The 16750-nt window shown below is 55.6% G+C and overlaps 1 long non-coding RNA gene across 4 annotated transcripts; it reads right to left on the bottom strand.

Moving 5' to 3' along the window:
* Positions 1-922: 922 nt before the first annotated feature.
* LOC113596873 (uncharacterized) lies at positions 923-16705 on the bottom strand. Of its 4 annotated transcripts, XR_008298827.1 has the most exons (5): positions 14730-16705; positions 11367-11608; positions 8237-8329; positions 4649-4764; positions 923-2710 (listed from the first exon to the last, which is right to left on the bottom strand). It is a non-coding gene; the product is annotated as an uncharacterized LOC113596873 (long non-coding RNA). The 4 variants fall into 4 exon arrangements; XR_008298828.1 differs by lacking the exon at positions 4649-4764; XR_008298829.1 differs by lacking the exons at positions 923-2710; positions 4649-4764 and adding an exon at positions 7552-7917.
* Positions 16706-16750: the final 45 nt, after the last annotated feature.

The raw sequence follows: 16750 nt of genomic DNA, 5'->3' as shown, positions 1-16750 counted from the left end.
GCAGACCGGGGCCTCGCTTTCTCCTCCTCCACCTCATTTCCCCAGGTCCCCATGCCACACTGAACGCAGCTTTGGCCCACCTGGATCTCCACCTTCCTGAGGATCTGACGCTGAACAAGATCTCTCCAGGCCAATCGGCTGAGCTGCCCCTCACCATCTATCCAGTTTGCAAATGAAGAGTATCTATGCTTTATTCTAGGATGACCCCCAGGATATATTAAGTGGAAAAAGAAACAAACTAGGCAGGGGGGGAGGGGGGAAGATCCCCAGGCAGATGTAAATATACATATTTGTTTGCTTATACTTATTGATGAGGTTTTGGGTTGATGGAGGGTTCGTGGGGTTTGGAGCCGACAGCCAAGAAAGAATTGTTGAAAACGTCTTTACTGCAAAAAGGTGATTTTATTAAAGCGCGGGCCAGGACCCGCGGGCAGGGAGAGCTGCACTGGGGTCGTGTAGAAGGGCTGGTTATACGCCATGGACTTGGGGGAGGTAAAGTCAAAAGGGAAGTTTCCAAAGAGACTTTCACAAGCTCAAGACTTACCAGAGGCCTAGCTATGGTCACGCTAAGGTTGTTTCTCCCTCTAGCAAAGCATCAACATTAAGATAGTAAGGGGTTCCTGGACTTCAGGCTGTGATGGGACTGCCTTTTCCTGGTAAACTGGTGGAGACTCTTATCAGTTTAATCATTTGTGTGTGTGTGTGTGTGTGTGTGTGTGTGTGTGTCCTTTCCTGTTCTTGGGTAGCTGGGAGTGTCCAAGGAATATCACAAATGTCCCACCTTGGGGGGGGGGGGTGCTGTTAGCCTGCCCTCTGTCCTCAGCTCTCTCCACGATCCCTCATCACTTATTTTTTTATATGTGGAAATATAATCGAAAGGCTAACAGTTACCTGTGGGGGGAGGAAAGGGCAGGTGGAAGAGATGAAAGTCGGTCTTTTCCGTCTGTGCCTTGTCTTGTGCATTTGATTTTGGACCTCCCCCCTCAACTGGCCTCCTAGATTTCACTCAAGTAAGATTGACTGTTGGGTGCCTGGGTGGCTCAGTCGGTTAAGCGTCCGACTCTTGGTTTTGGCTCAGGTCATGATCTCATGGATTGTGAGTTCAAGCCCCACACCAGGTTTCACACTAACAGTGTGGAGTCTGCTTGGGATTCTTTCTCCACCCACCCCTCTGCCCCTGCCCTACTCACTCTTTCTGTCTCTCTAAAAAAATAAATAAAATAATTTTAAAAACAAAACAAAACAAAAAAGATCGACTGTATGTGACAGTGCCCACTCCCCATGCTGTGTGCTGTCTCCTTGACCAGCTCTTGTCCCTTCTCACAAGATTGTCCCCAGAAAGCCTTTCCTGACATCCCGCTAGGGTTGTTGACTGGACTGGCTCAGGGGCACCTCCTCGTGAGCATGTAGCAGCCCCCAGGCCTTACCTCAATCACCCCACTATCTCCATGAATCACAACCATCTGAGAGGTTCCCCCAAAATCAGGACTCCCACTTCATTTGCCTCTTGTCCTTGGCACCTGGAACCGTCTGTGGTGTGTGTGGGTGGCCCATAAATACTTGTTGAGTGAATGCATAACTGGTTCTGTCCCTTGTGACAGCACTTCTGGCCATCTTCGCCCACATGGCCTAGGTCCAGACCCTCAACGTGGATCCCAGAGGGCAAGAATGAAGAACAGAACCCAGGACGTTACCAGTGTCCTCTCGCCAAAGACCTCCAGAAACACACCCGTAGTTAAACAAGCTGGGCTTATTTTTCCTAGCGGCAAGACAGAACACACAGCACAGGCAACTGGCCAGCATCTCTCCAGTGCAGGGGCCAAGGGCAGGCCGCCACTAAGTGGGCTGCTGAGGCACGAACGTTATCTTGAGTTAAAAGTCATCAAAACACAGCAAAATGCAGGAAAAACTCTCTTCCTGTCATCACCTGCCTAAATTTACATGGGAAAGGAGAGCTTGAGACTTCCCTTTATCTCAGAAACTTATCTGCTTGAGAAGGCAAACTTTGGTTTTCCAAATATCTACCACCTTCCTGTGAGGTCCTTCCCCGCCTTGTATCCTCAGACCCTGACCCCCAACTTAGCTCACAGAAGCTCCATGTTGCTTCATCGTCGTTGGAATTTGAATGTCTGTGTGGAAGCCCATTGCACACGATTGAATTTCGTTTTCTCCCGTTAATCTGTCTCGGGTCAGTTTGACTCAGTCCAGCCAGAGGACCTTCAAGGGCACAGGAGAGCTTCCTCCTCAACAGGGCTGTAGGATCCAGGCTTTGTTGGGACTTGTCAGGCGGGGCTCCTCTGTTCCTCCTCAGTGGGGAGGAGGGAAAGGATGAATACGGGGCGGCTGGGGTGTGTGCGTGTCCGTGAGGAGTTCCTTTCAAGGTAAAATACCTTTCCAGTAGAGCAAGTCTCAAGTGAATCTGCAAAGTGTCTGACCCCCAACCCAGACCCTCTGCATTCAGCCGTCTTGGTTAGCACCACCACAGCCATGGGAGGGGACAGGGGACAGGGGAGGCCGTGAGCAGGGAGGCCAGCTGCCTTGGCTGCAGCCTGGGCAGGATTTTTGCTCTGCAGACGTCTCCCATTCTCCCAGGGCAGAAACTCTGCAGGCAGTCGGTCCTCTTGGCCAGAATGCTTTCTTTGTCATCCTGCCTGGTATCAAAGCCTCCCAAATGACTCCCACAGCTACTCATTTGAGCCCCGAGGAAAACCTATTAGATAGGAATTCTTCGTTGGTTTTGTGACAGTGGCCTCTGACCAGACAGACTCAGCTCCCCGGCCCCCAAGAGCCTTGTTGTCTCTACTCCCTGCCTTTTGGGGTGATGACCTCACCCTTGCCATCAGTTTCTGGGATCCAGTGACTCACTGCAGATGCCCGGCACCTGAGGTCTCTGGGATGCTGTCTAAGGACACGGACCGTGACCTTTCGTCCTCCAGTCCAGAGCTTCTCCCTGTTAGCCATTCTTCTCTATCTGGGGGCACTCCTGCCTCCTTCAGATCAGCACTTGTGGTGACTGCCTCCTGCACTCTCCCTCTCTGCCAGAGCTGGGGTCTCTTCAGTTCGGGTTCCTGCCCCCCTCCCAGCGCCAGGGCTCTCCTGCCCCCTCCCCTGCTCCCCCCAGCGCCAGGGCTCTCCTGCCCCCCTCCCCTGCTCCCCCCAGCGCCAGGGCTCTCCTGCCCCCCTCCCCTGCCACCCCCCAGCGCCAGGGCTCTCCTGCCCCCCCCTGCCCCCCTGCGCCAGGGCTCTCCTGCCCCCCCCCTGCTCCCCCAGCGCCAGGGCTCTCTCCTGCCCCCCTCCCCTGCTCCCCCCAGCGCCAGGGCTCTCCTGCCCCCCTCCCCTGCTCCCCCCAGCGCCAGGGCTCTCCTGCCCCCTCCCCTGCTCCCCCCAGCGCCAGGGCTCTCCTGCCCCCCTCCCCTGCTCCCCCCAGCGCCAGGGCTCTCCTGCCCCCCTCCCCTGCTCCCCCCAGCGCCAGGGCTCTCCTGCCCCCCTCCCCTGCTCCCCCCAGCGCCAGGGCTCTCCTGCCCCCTCCCCTGCCTCCCCCCAGCGCCAGGGCTCTCCTGCCCCCTCCCCTGCTCCCCCCAGCGCCAGGGCTCTCCTGCCCCCTCCCCTGCTCCCCCCAGCGCCAGGGCTCTCCTGCCCCCTCCCCTGCTCCCCCCAGCGCCAGGGCTCTCCTGCCCCCTCCCCTGCTCCCCCCAGCGCCAGGGCTCTCCTGCCCCCTCCCCTGCTCCCCCCAGCGCCAGGGCTCTCCTGCCCCCTCCCCTGCCCCCCCCAGCGCCAGGGCTCTCCTGCCCCCTCCCCTGCCCCCCCAGCGCCAGGGCTCTCCTGCCCCCCGCTCTCCTGCCCCTCCCTGCCACCCCAGCGCCAGGGCTCTCCTGCCCCCCTCCCCTGCTCCCCCCAGCGCCAGGGCTCTCCTGCCCCCTCCCCTGCTCCCCCAGCGCCAGGGCTCTCCTGCCCCCTCCCCTGCTCCCCCCAGCGCCAGGGCTCTCCTGCCCCCTCCCCTGCCCCCCAGCGCCAGGGCTCTCCTGCCCCTCCCCTGCCCCCCCCAGCGCCAGGGCTCTCCTGCCCCCTCCCCTGCTCCCCCCAGCGCCAGGGCTCTCCTGCCCCCTCCCCTGCTCCCCCCAGCGCCAGGGCTCTCCTGCCCCCTCCCCTGCTCCCCCCAGCGCCAGGGCTCTCCTGCCCCCTCCCCTGCTCCCCCCAGCGCCAGGGCTCTCCTGCCCCCTCCCCTGCCCCCCCAGCGCCAGGGCTCTCCTGCCCCCCTCCCCTGCCACCCCCCAGCGCCAGGGCTCTCCTGCCCCCCTCCCCTGCCACCCCCCAGCGCCAGGGCTCTCCTGCCCCCCTCCCCTGCCACCCCCAGCGCCAGGGCTCTCCTGCCCCCTCCCCTGCCCCCCCAGCGCCAGGGCTCTCCTGCCCCCCTCCCCTGCTCCCCCCAGCGCCAGGGCTCTCCTGCCCCCCTCCCCTGCTCCCCCCAGCGCCAGGGCTCTCCTGCCCCCCTCCCCTGCTCCCCCAGCGCCAGGGCTCTCCTGCCCCCCTCCCCTGCTCCCCCAGCGCCAGGGCTCTCCTGCCCCCCTCCCCTGCCACCCCCCAGTGCCAGGGCTCTCCTGCCCCCCTCCCCTGCTCCCCCCAGCGCCAGGGCTCTCCTGCCCCAGACCTTGTTCTCCTCCTCCTCTTCCTGGAGGGTTAGATCTGGGTTCTGCCAGTTGCACTTGCTTTAAGATCTTGAACAAATGACTTAAGTCTCTGGGCTTCTGTTTTTGCATCTGTAAACTGTGGGTAATGATAATTACTTTTTACTATGCTGTATGGATTCTTTTTCTGGTTTTGTTTCTTTACTGAACAAGCAATTAATGTATACATTCATTTATAAAGAATTTACACCAGACATGTAGAATGAAAGTCTCTTTCAGCCACTGTCTCCCTGAATCCGCGTTTGATGTGGTCCCTCAGGATATTTGTGCATTTCCATAGCTATCTGTGTACATATGGAGATATGATGGAAATATGTGTGAGTATACATATGTGTATTACTGAAATAGCTATAAAATGAGTATGGTGGAGATGATGAAGAGGTCTGTTTGTGGACCCGAGACAGGTCCGAGAGAGGTTGGTGGTTAACAATAAAGGCTGTCGTTTTTATTAAAACTAATCAATAGATAATGCTACAATTGCAAGACCATTTACAGCGTTTACAGACACACAGGCAAACCCCACAAAGCAAAATCAACTAAGAGCTACAGTGGTGGAGATGGGGTGGGCTGCTAGTTTTTCTCCCTGGTCCCTCTGGTTAGTGGACTTTCTATGTGCATGTGTAACTTTGATTCACATCCTGAAAAATAACTGGTGTTCTGTGTTCCTGTTTTTCCCACCAGCCCCATGGAGACCTGCTGCCCACCCCTCCCTCAGAGCGTACCACACCCTCCCTTCCTCCCCCTTCCTCCAGTCCATTCCCACAGCCCAGCGGGTGCAGCCCCCCACCTCCCTGCCTCTCTCCCCCCTCCCACACTACCCCTGCAGCCAGACCACCTCTGAACCTCACCCAGGAGAGCCGGGCCAACATTAAGTTTAGAAGGACCAGCTCAGCATTCGTCTGAGCTGCAGCCCAGGGCAGAGGGCAGGACCCCCAGCCTCACTACACCCCGGATCTCAGCTTGCTGAACTGCCCGCGGGCTGCAGACACACCTCCTGGACCTTCCCAACTCCATGCTCCCTGCTCCCTCAACAAAATCCTCCCCGTGTGCGTGTGTCTTTAATACGGATCGCAGCTCAGAGCACAAAACAATTCTGCACTTGCTTGTCTTTTAAACATGGGTCTTAGAAATTATCTCGTGTCAAATAGGTCTTCCTTGTGTTTAACTGATGCATGAATTAGATTTGGTAACGTATGCAAAAGCACTCTGCATGCTTCCCGGCACGTGGGAACGCGCAGGGAATGTCTGCTTCCTTCCCTGGAGCTCCTATTCCTCCAGCACAAAGGACAGACACCCAGGACAGATGCTAGTCCTAAGGCCCCCTCCCCCCTCACTAAGTCCATCACAGCTTCACATCCCAGTTCACACACCCGGCTCCCTGGAGCTCTCGCACACACCCTCCTTGCTGGGTCTCACCCTGAAGCCCTCTCACACCCTGTCCTGCCACCCACTGGGGGAATATGTCCCTCTAGGACCAGACTCGTCCCTTCCTGCGGGAATGCTGCCCCCACCCTCGCAGCACAGAACCCTGGGCAACCCCTTGGGCCCCCAGTGGCCGGGAGCAGGCGTCCGGGATCCCTGTGTCCACCCTGTCCAACACGTCCCCAGTGTAGGTGGTCCAGGTGGTCCGGGGTCCCTGCCTCCACCCCATCCCCCACCGTCCCGGTTCAGGTGGTCGGGGGTCCCTGCCTCCACCCGGTCCAACACGGTCCCCCACCGTCCCCAGTGTAGGTGGTCTAGGGTCCCTGTCTGCACCCCATCCCCCACTGTCCCCCGTGCTGGCGGTCCAGGGTCCCCCACTCTCCCCCACCGTCCCGGTGCAGGCGGTCCGAGGTCCCTGTCTCCACCCCGTCCCCCACCGTCCCTGTACAGGCGGGTCCGGGTCTGTCCATCCAGTCTGGTGAGCCCTGCTGTGCCCTGATTCAGGGCCCACTTGTCTGCAGCTCCCGCCCTCTTAGGTGGGGGGAACCTGCATGCCTGGTTAAAACCCCTCCTGAGTCCCCCCTCCCTCCACCACCCCCCCCAGCCGGGCGCGGGACGTGGTGGTGCAGGTGCGTCCTCCTCGCAGCCCGAGTTTGGGTTTCGAGGACACTCAGCACCGGGAGCAGCTCTGGGAGGGGCTCCAGGAGGGGCCGCAGGACCGGGCCAGCTGCCCCCAGACCCGCAGGCGGGTGGTGCATGCAGAGCCGGGTGGAGGGCTGCGGGGTGCGTCGAGGCTCCTCAGGAAGTCAGAGGGAGAGGCGCCTGCACTAATTGGTAGGCTGGGTGCCAGCAGCATGCCAGTGATGTTTTGGTGACAGGTCACCCGGGAAGAGGAGGGACAGCGTGTCACGTGGGGCCCCTCCGGCTCGGTTGGCTTTTCTGGGTCACCCTCTGCGGCTGCCTCCCTCTGGTTTCCCCTGCCAGTTCCGCCTGGTGTCTCTGACTCATGGCCCCTGCCCCTACTCTCTGTGCCTCCATGTCCCTGGGGGTCAGCTGGGGGCAGAAGCACTGAGGCCCCACCCTCTGGCCCAGTCTCTTCCTTGTGACACTGTCACACACGCTTCGGGAGTGGTTAGTGAGACCCAAGAATGAAGAGGTGGTGAAGACTGGTCTTCCTTGGCTCACGATGGCACATGTTTACTGGGCGCTGACAGTTCACACTTGACCCCTGACGACCCACCACGCAGCCCTGGCAGTGCCCTCAGTCAAGGGGCCCTTCCCTGCTCCCACATCCCACCTCCTGCCCCTCTGCCTCCACCCACACCAGCAGCCTCTTCCTGCCATCTGCCTCCTGAGCCAGGCTCGCCTCCCCTGGAGCCAGAGTCCTGGAGACCCTGCCCGCCCCCGCCACCTCCCACCCTCCCCACCCCCACCCGGCCCCAGGGATCCCTCCTTCCAGCTCCAGCCACCAGGCCTTCAGGCTACATCCCACCCACGACAGTGTTGCCTCAGGGCCTTTGCCCCACCTCTCCCTCAATCGGCACCACTTTTCTCCTAGTGCCTGGCCAATCCCTTCACCTTCCTCAAATCCTTGCTCAAATACCACCCGCTGAAACTGTAACCCAGACCCACCTACACACTACTCCCTCCCTTCCTTCCCAGCTTCCTGTCAGGCATTTCCCATTTTTATCGACCTGTCTTCCCCATCAGAATGGAATCCCCACGAGGGCACATTCTTGTCTGCCTCATCCTCTCTGAGGCCCCAGCTCCCAACACAGTCTCTGAAACATTGTCGAGGCTTCATAAATATCTGTTGAATAAATGAATACAAATGATTTCCTTTGATCATTAAAACAAGTCTCTGACATCAATATAAATGTCTCCACTCTGTAATCACAAAACTGACAAGAAGTGAGTCAAATCTTGGAAATCCCACTGTTTCTGCATAGGGTGTGCATTCCTCCACACTGGGCAGGATCTTACCTAGTTTAGTCACAATGGGCAAAGATCCAAAATGGGGGGTCTGGACTGATGGGTTTCCCATCTGCTAGAGGATGTCTCCAACCTCCCTGGCTGCCTGAGTCCAGCCTTAGTCCTTCCTGGAACCAGGAAGAGATTTAATGGCTTACCGGTCCGCTGGGAGACTGTGGACCACAGGGCCGTGGGAAAGCTTTCCGTTTCTGGCTTCTACACTCCGTCCACCGCACTGACTGAGCTTGATTCTGTCCAGGAAATGGGATGAGGACAAGCAGAGGGAGAGCAAGAATAGGAAAGCAGATAAGGTGGAGGTGCGGACACGTAGGGAGGGAGAGAAGGACCAAGCGGTAAGTGCAGGGGAGGGGGTGCTCTATAGAGAGACCCAGAGGAGGTGCCCTGGTGTCCCTCTGTCCTGGCCTCCTCTTCTGCAGTCCCATGTCAACACCCAAAGCTCACTTTGCATGAACCTAGTCCATTCCCAGAGCCAGGAACTCAACCTTGATTCCCCTGAACCCCAGTGACCAGGATGGTGCTTCCATCTACAAAACACTTGAAGCTGGCCTGCTCCTTTCCAGGGTCACCGCCTGCCACCTAGATCATTGGAGCACGTTCTTTCTTCAGGACAACCAACCCACAAGACTCTGGGGGCCACCACCGGCTTGCAGAGGCCCTGGGTCACTCTTATTCCACACCTGTCTCGTTCAGCTCCTTCTAACTGGAGACCCTGTGTGGTCTGGTCTCTGCCTGAGTCTTCATCTACTGGCACTACCTTCACCTGCAGCTCACCATATACCAGCTTTCCTGAAATCGGCCCTCATTGGCCCTTTCCTCAGAGTCTTTGTAAAGCTGTTCTCTGCCCCTGGAATGAATGCCCTTCCCTCCTCTCTGTGCCTGACGAACTTCTATTCATCTCTCCGGTCTCCTCTTGAATGTTGGCTCCCCAGAGGGGCCTTCCTCAACACCCCCATCTAAACCAGAGCCCTGTGCCAGGTCTTTGTGGGCTCACCAGATTCAGCAAACAGAAACACAAGACATCTACTTAAATCTAAATCCCAGATAAATAATCAATCATTTTTTAGTATAAGTATTCCCCATACAGTATTTGGGAGATATTGATGCTAAGAGAATTCATTGTTTATCTGAAATTCATATTTAGCTGGACATCCCATATATATATACACATATACACACATATATATGTGTATATATATATACACATATGTATATATATACATATATATATATATTAATGTTTTTATTTATTTTTGAGACAGAGAGAGACAGAGCATGAGCAGGGCAGGGGCAGAGAGAGGGGGACACAGAATCCAAAGCAGGCTCCAGACTCTGAGCTGTCAGCACAGAGCCTGATACAGGGCTCGAACTTAGGGACTGCGAGATCATGACTTGAGCTGAAATTGGACGCTTAACTGAGTCACCCAGGCGCCCCTGGACGTCCCATATTTTATCTAGCAACTCTAGATATGTGGAATGATGTCCCTCCCCTTCTATTTGGAGAGGTTGGAAAGTAAAACAAACTCTACTTCTCAGGAACTTTTGCAGCTAGGGTTTCCCCAGTTGGATGTAGTTGTATGACATTCAAGAGACAAGAGTGAGGGAGGCCCCCTTCCTACAGCAGATGAGGTGGCCGAGCTCCAGCAGACACGTGGGAGTGGGGGCAGTGCTTCTGGGAGTGCTTCTGACTGACCTTGAAACCAAGAGTCCAGCTAGAGCCTTGTGACCTTCCAGGCCTTTCCATGATTCTCTTATCACGTGGTTCCTTGTATTGGATCCCTTGCCGCCGACCAGACCAGACAGAGAGTAGTTTCTCTCCCTGACCTGGTCCTCAGCACCTGCAGCTCCCTTCACGGCACTGTGTGGACATGCACATGACTGTCTGGTGTCTCTCTTGCTGTCCACAGGCTGTGGCCGTCATGCTGATTGTCATACATCAGTGTTAGTGTGCCTGGACCTCATCATTCACTCCTTCTACTCCTGGTCAAGCAGGGCTTCACCCTGAACATACAAGAGTGGTCAGTGAGCACCTCTTTATTTGAAATGAGTGCAGAAGAGACAGGCAGCAACCTTCCTGCACTCTTGAGGGATGGGGACTAGAAGGGCTGGCCCGCTTGCACCCCAGCTACCCTGGATGAGCACAGTCACCCCTGTGGGCCCGTTTTCTCATCTGCAATGTAAGCATTAGGCTACGTACTGATAACGTCCCTGTCAGTTCTAACGCTCTACCCATCTGGGATTCTGTGACCTCAAAGTGTGAGAACAGAAGCCAGTTAGCTGCATCTGGTGCCCGGCACAGCATAGGAAATGGTCTGTTTGGAAGGCTTGTTCTCGCTGCGGGGGGTGGACATGGAAACGGATTCTCATCCCGAATGTGAGGGGGCAGAGGAGGACCAGACTTACAGCAGGAAGGGAGGTGAAGGCTGCTGGGTCTGTGAATGCACAGACCGACCCTGTAATCCTGGCTCTTAGAACACGGCCCAGCGCCTGTCACCTGTCAGGGCCTGTGCACCTCCTACCACACCACTGGTCACACTCAGAGCATTAAGAACTGCCCCCCTGCCCCCCAGCCTGGGGGCTCCCTCTCACCACCCAGAGCTTGGCCCACACATCACCCCTCAGAGAAGCGTTTTCTAACACCCTGTCAAAGTCGTGCACACCTCCTCCACTTAATTCCTCTTATATTACCCGCTTTATATTCTTCAAAGCACTTATCACATCTATAATTATCTTGTTCATTTATTTGTTTACTTGCTTATGGTTAGTCTTTCCCAACAGAATCTAATTTGCCAGAGGACAAGGGACCATGGCTGGCCTGCTCACCCTGTACCAGAGTTCCCAGCACAGTGCTGGACTCAGCAAGTACTTGCTGGGAGCCCATCTGAATGCAGGAGCAAATGCATGACCCCTAAGGGGACTCTGCTGGGGGCGGGGGGGGGGGGAGGCGGGATGAGGAGGTCTGGGGACACACTGGAGGGAAGAATGAGTATGGAATGTTGTAGGGCAGTTTAAAGGGTGGATAAAGTGACATTGCTGTGTGGGGGGGGGGGTGGTCAGAAGGACACAGAACAAATAAGCATCCAGGATAAAGGTGAGGGAGGAACCCCCCCCCACCCCCCCCACCCCCCGCCACAGGCACCATTAGCCCTGAGCAGGGGCTTCAAGGAGGGGGACAGGAAAGAGAAAATCAAGTCTCAGAAGACAGGACATAACGCCTCAGGGAAAGAACACAGGGGTGGAGGCAGTGGGTCTGAATTTCAGCAGCTCTACCTGAAAGCAAATCCTCAACCCCAGGAATTTGAGTCATCCTCTCAGCTCAGAGCTGCTACAGAGCTACAGAGCGCGGGCTGGGAGGGTGCCGGCCTTGCAACCGGGGTCATGTCCATGAGTATCAGGCTGATCTGCTGGAAACTTCATCCTCTGTCTGCCTCGAGCCCCCTTCCCATCAGGGCTGTCTCCCCAGAGTATGTGCAGCAATTCTTGGGACGGCTGCACATTGTAAACAGCGGAGTCTTTAAAAAAAACAAAAAAACAAAAAACACAAGTCCTTATAGAAGCAACCGACATTGAAGAAAGTCTTGGGCAACAGGGCACAGTGAGTGAGGCCTGAGAAAGAACTGCGCTTCCTTAATTAGGCTTCTTATCCCCTGAGATCTCTTTCTCCAGTTTTCTCCCCAAAGATGCTTCACGATTTTGGTTCAGGCTTTTCCATTTCTTTCCCACTCAACCCAACCTGCCCTTTGTTTACAAGTCACGGCCTCCAGGAGGCCTTCCTGAAATCATTCCCACTCATCCTACAATCTGTCAACATAATCCTCAGTCCACCTTTACAACTCAGTAATGACAGCTCTGGGTGGATGATGGGTACACCTTTGTGCACCATCACACTCCCTAACTCGGCAGTGGTGGATTCTGGTGGATGAGGGACAAAGCGTCATCTGCCTTGTCACATTCCCTGAGGGCAAAGACCTGGACTGTCTGGTCCTCAATCTCCCAAACACCTCTCTCCGCCTTAACACCCCCTAAAGACTTGTGAACTCTTTGACCGGATGGAGATGTCATGGAAATGGAGGAGAGCCAGGCTGAAGAATAAACGAAATGAGAAAGAAGCAGAAGAGAAAGAAAGAAAGTAGCAGATGGGCTAAGGCCTGCCCCACCTCCACCACCTCCCAGTGCAGGTTCTCACTTTCCACAGTGAGAGGGGAGACCTCCTGGAAGCAGCTGGAAAGGGGTGGGGACTGGTATGAGGGAGGCGGGATCCAGTCGCGGTCAGTCGGCCCACAAAGCCAACCCAGCACATACCAAGGGTCACCTCCACCCATGTAGCTCTCTGGAGGTAGAATGAGCCCAGAACAGGGATCAGAGGGTTCAGGCAGAGTTGTTAGGGATTCTGGCAGGGGAGGGAGAAAGCCTTGAGAAGTGAGACATTTCCCGGCAATACCCGTCTCCAAATGTCCACCCCTGCACTATGTGTCTGGAAGCCACTAGGTGTGGGCTCATGGGGAGCACCGGGTAGAGGCTGAGCAGAAGCACTGTTAGCAGGAGTCCCTGACGTTTGTTTCTAGAAGGCATGTGATGACTAGACCATGAGCTTCCGGAGCACAGGCTGAATGCCATGCCACATACTATGTGGGTGTCCCCCAGCACCATGCCTGGCCTCTGCCAGTGTGCAATGATTGCTGACCGAGGAGAAGAATATTGTGCACATTTAGAAGGTCTAAGCAGAGTGTGCCAGAAGACACTTCAGTTTGCCCAAGAGGTGGCAGGCAGTTCAATGGCTGGGTGTACAGTAAAACCTTGGTTTGCGAGTATAATTTGTTCACAATTATGCTTGTAATCCAAACACTTGCATATCAAAGTGAATTTCCCCATAAGAAATAATGGAAACTCAGGTGATTCGTTCCACAACCCATCATTCATATAAAAATGATTACAATATTGTAATATAATACAAAAAAAATCAAGAAAATATAAAGAAAAATAAACAAATTAACCTGCACTTCCCTTTGAAAACTTTCACGGCTGGTGTGAGGGAGGCAAGAGAGAGGAGGGTTCTTATGTAGAAAGACTTTCACTATCACTGACAGAATCACCTGTTTCTGTTTCACAGAGCCACCTGTTGGCTCAACGGAATCTTTCTCTGCATGGGGGCCATTGTATACGCTCGCACGGATGTTGACTACAGTGCAGTGTCGATAAACTCTTGTCATATACTGTATTTAATGTAACTGGTGACGAGGCAGCAGAGGAAAGGGCCTATATCTGCAGGCAGCCTGACCTAGAATGAAGCAAAGCATTCCTAAGCTCACTTTTCTGGAAAAGCAAAGGACTGTCCACAGGTGCTTGGAAGTAACAAAAAATACACTAGTGCCAGTTACGGGCACCTTCCAACGTGCTGAAAAATCAGTGATTTCTGCCAAACACCTCGGCCTGAGACTGAGCATCCGAGCATGGGAGACGATCACCCACAACCCGGGGGCGGGGGGGGGGAGGCGCGGAGAGGGAGAGAGAGAGAGAGAGAACATTGGCTCAGTGTTGATCATGTGACATTCCACATCTCGTACTACTTGTATTGCAAGACATCACTCGTTTATCAAGTTAAAACTTATCAGAAATGTTTGCTTGTCTTGCAGAACAAGATACTCGCAGTCAAGGTTCTACTGTCTATTTATTGAGACCTGCTGAGTGCCAGGCACCTTTCCAGGTTCAGGGAAAGCATGGTGAACATAATAAAGGCTAGGTTCCTGTTCCTATAAAACTACCTTCTATTGAACAGAAACAGCTCAAAACAGATAAGCAGACCATTTCAGATGGTGATAAATACCACAAAGACAGTACATCTGGGTAAAGATGAGGAAAGCAACTTGAGATACAATGGGGGAAAGACATCCTCTCTTGAAGTGTTCCATGTGGCTTGAGCCCTGGATGACAAGACGGACACAGCCTCGGCCAGCTCTGGAGGAAGCGGGGCCCGAGCAAGTGCACACACCTGGCAGGGAGATCAGCCCGCGTATGCTCAGGGAGCAAACAATGTGAGCCCTGCGTCTAGCACAGCGAAATGGGGGCTGATTTGGGGAGGGTAGGTCCATCTGCACACTTCACCCTCATCACGTCACACTGTGGGGTCACCACGTGCCTAAACATTGGGATCTCCTGGAAAGCTTTCAAAACTCCTGATGCCTACCTCCTCCCCCCATCCACAGAGATTCTGTACAGTTGACCTGCGGTGTCTCCTGGACATCGGGAACCTAAAAGCTGCCCAGATCATTCTCACGTGAACATGAACGGAACTGCAGAGCAGACCTTGCAGGCCGCAGCAGGCACTTGTGCTGTGAACGCCAGCTCTCTGAACACACTCGCATGCCATTTCCCCACCTCTCCAGGCCCAGATCTGGAAAGGACCCAATGTCTGAAAGGCCCTGAGGAGGGGATGGAACCAAGAAGATGAAGCAATCCGAAGGAAGACAGAAAGAGAATGGGCAAGAACACCAAGAGACACAAGGAACTCCAGAACATGTGACAGATTGAAGGGGCAAAAACAAACAGGTGCAGAGAGTCCCCAAGGGTCAGAGATTTGTGGGACAGGGGAAGCAGAGCCTGCCGTGATCACAAACGCAAATCGCGCACCCTTACCTCACAGTCCTGCAGTTCAGAAGTCGAAAGTGGGTCCTACTGGGTGAAAATCAAGCCATCCTCAGGACTGGAGGCCTCCTGGAGTCCATTGCCTTCCTTTTCCGGCTCCGAGGGGCCGTCCGCTTCCTCTGCACGCAGCCCTTTCCTCAGTGTTCAAAGTCAACAGTGTTAGGCTGAGTGCTTCTCACACGTCTCTCGCTGGTTGTTCTCTCCTGCTTCTGTCCTCCACCTTTAAGGATGTTGTGGACCTTGAACCCCTGTGGATAATCTAGAGAAATCTCCCTGTTTCGAACCCAGTGATCAGCAACCCTAAGTCCATCTGCAAACTTAATTCCCCTTTGCCCTGGAAGGTAACAGATTTACAGGTTCCAGGAATTAAGATGTGGACATCTTGGGGGACTGTGACTCCATCTTCCACAGCACGAAAGCCCGTTTTACAAAACAGGTTTGGGTCATATCTGTAGCTGTAGGTCTTATGAGCACTGAGCTGAGAGCTTTGTTCCAAGATAAATACACATGTGTTTATTTGTGAGGGTTTATCACGGTGTCCAATTTGAGTGTCTCCCTGGTAAGCGTGGAGCAGAGGTGGGGAGAAGGGTGCCTCAAGGGCTGCCTGATCTTTATTATGTTTGTGGTTGAGCTGCTGCTCCCCAAAGACCTACGGCTGCCGCATTGTTCTTATTGACAATAAAACTAATGACAGCGTCTCTTTGCGTGTTTTCTTTGAGTACGTCTCTGTGTCCCTGAGAAACCCTCGCTGTCCAACCCAGTGGTATTCAGTGTGTCTGAGACTGCGTACATCTGTGGCCTCTGCATTATGTGAACGCCTCTGTCCGTGGGGAATTTGGACGTGATGGGTGAGCAGACAGGTCTGTACAACAGTGTGTGCGAGCACACTCGTGGACAGATGTTTACTTCCCCACAAACCCTGCAGGGCAGGCAGACAGACAGGCCTCCCGTGAGAGCGGCAGAGGAACTAGCAGGTGGAGGGCGTGGGAAGAGAGGAGAGGAGGGAAGAGCCAGGAGATGGATGAGAGGGGAGGGAGAGGAAAGATCAGAGGGAAGATTTTGGAAAGCAGAGGGGAGGTTTTGGGGATCTCAAATGAAACAGAGGCAGCGGGGCGTCACAGCTAGGGCACAGATCAGGGCTGGCTACGGCCCCGCTTCTGCTTATTCCCGGCCTTTGTGACCTTGGCAAGGCCAGCTCTCTGGGCCACTGTTTACCAAGAGACTTGAAATAGATGAACCCTAGGTACACCCCAAAGAAGGGTGAAAAGTGGAAATAAAAACCCACACCGGGAAAAACTGAGAGAAAGAACTAGAGACAGGTGGGGAGAGAGTAGAAGTAGGGGAGGCCCAGCCAGATGTAGAACTGACTCCCGGAGACCTGAGCGGGGGCGCCTGCTCCCCCCTCCCTTACCCCACAGCTTCAGAGGGTTCTTAAGCCCTTAATAGGTAAGGCAGCAAGCAGGGAGGAAAGGAAAGACTCACCAGCAGTGACAGCACACACCAGACCAAGGCCTGGATCCTCGCTCCCGCCTCCAACTCCGGGGAAGTGGGTGTGCCGGCCGCCTGGAGTGACTCACACCCCGGCGATGTGGGCGCACACGCCGAAAGCGAGCCCGGGCGCTCTGCCCACCGGCTCAGCACAGGCCCGGGGCGGATATGAGATTGGGGCGCCGGAGGGGTGACAAGGAGGCGACCCCCGCCCCCATGGTGTGGCCTTGCCCCCAGAGCGCCCCCTCCCGAGCACCTGCTCGCCCCGAGGACCCCGGCGCGCGCGTCCCCCGCCCTCCTCCCCCAGACCCGAGCTGGGAAGCTGGAGAACCAGGTGAGCTGTTGCGCAAGGCCCGGTGTTTACCTGCCGCGGGGGCCTCCTCCTCCCTATAAAGCCTGTCGCGGCGGGGAGGGCGGTGGAGGCCGCCACTGCTCGGAGAGGGGCCACAGCGCGCCCGAAGGTTCATGCGCCGGGCGGGGACAGGGCCCCGCGCTCGGCTCGCAGCAGGCGCGGCCCGCGGGCG

Source organism: Acinonyx jubatus, chromosome B2 (assembly GCF_027475565.1).
Source record: "Acinonyx jubatus isolate Ajub_Pintada_27869175 chromosome B2, VMU_Ajub_asm_v1.0, whole genome shotgun sequence".
NCBI lineage: Eukaryota > Metazoa > Chordata > Mammalia > Carnivora > Felidae > Acinonyx > Acinonyx jubatus.
The sequence above is the reverse complement of the archived record's forward strand: the minus strand, read 5'-3'. Positions and strand labels throughout refer to the sequence as shown.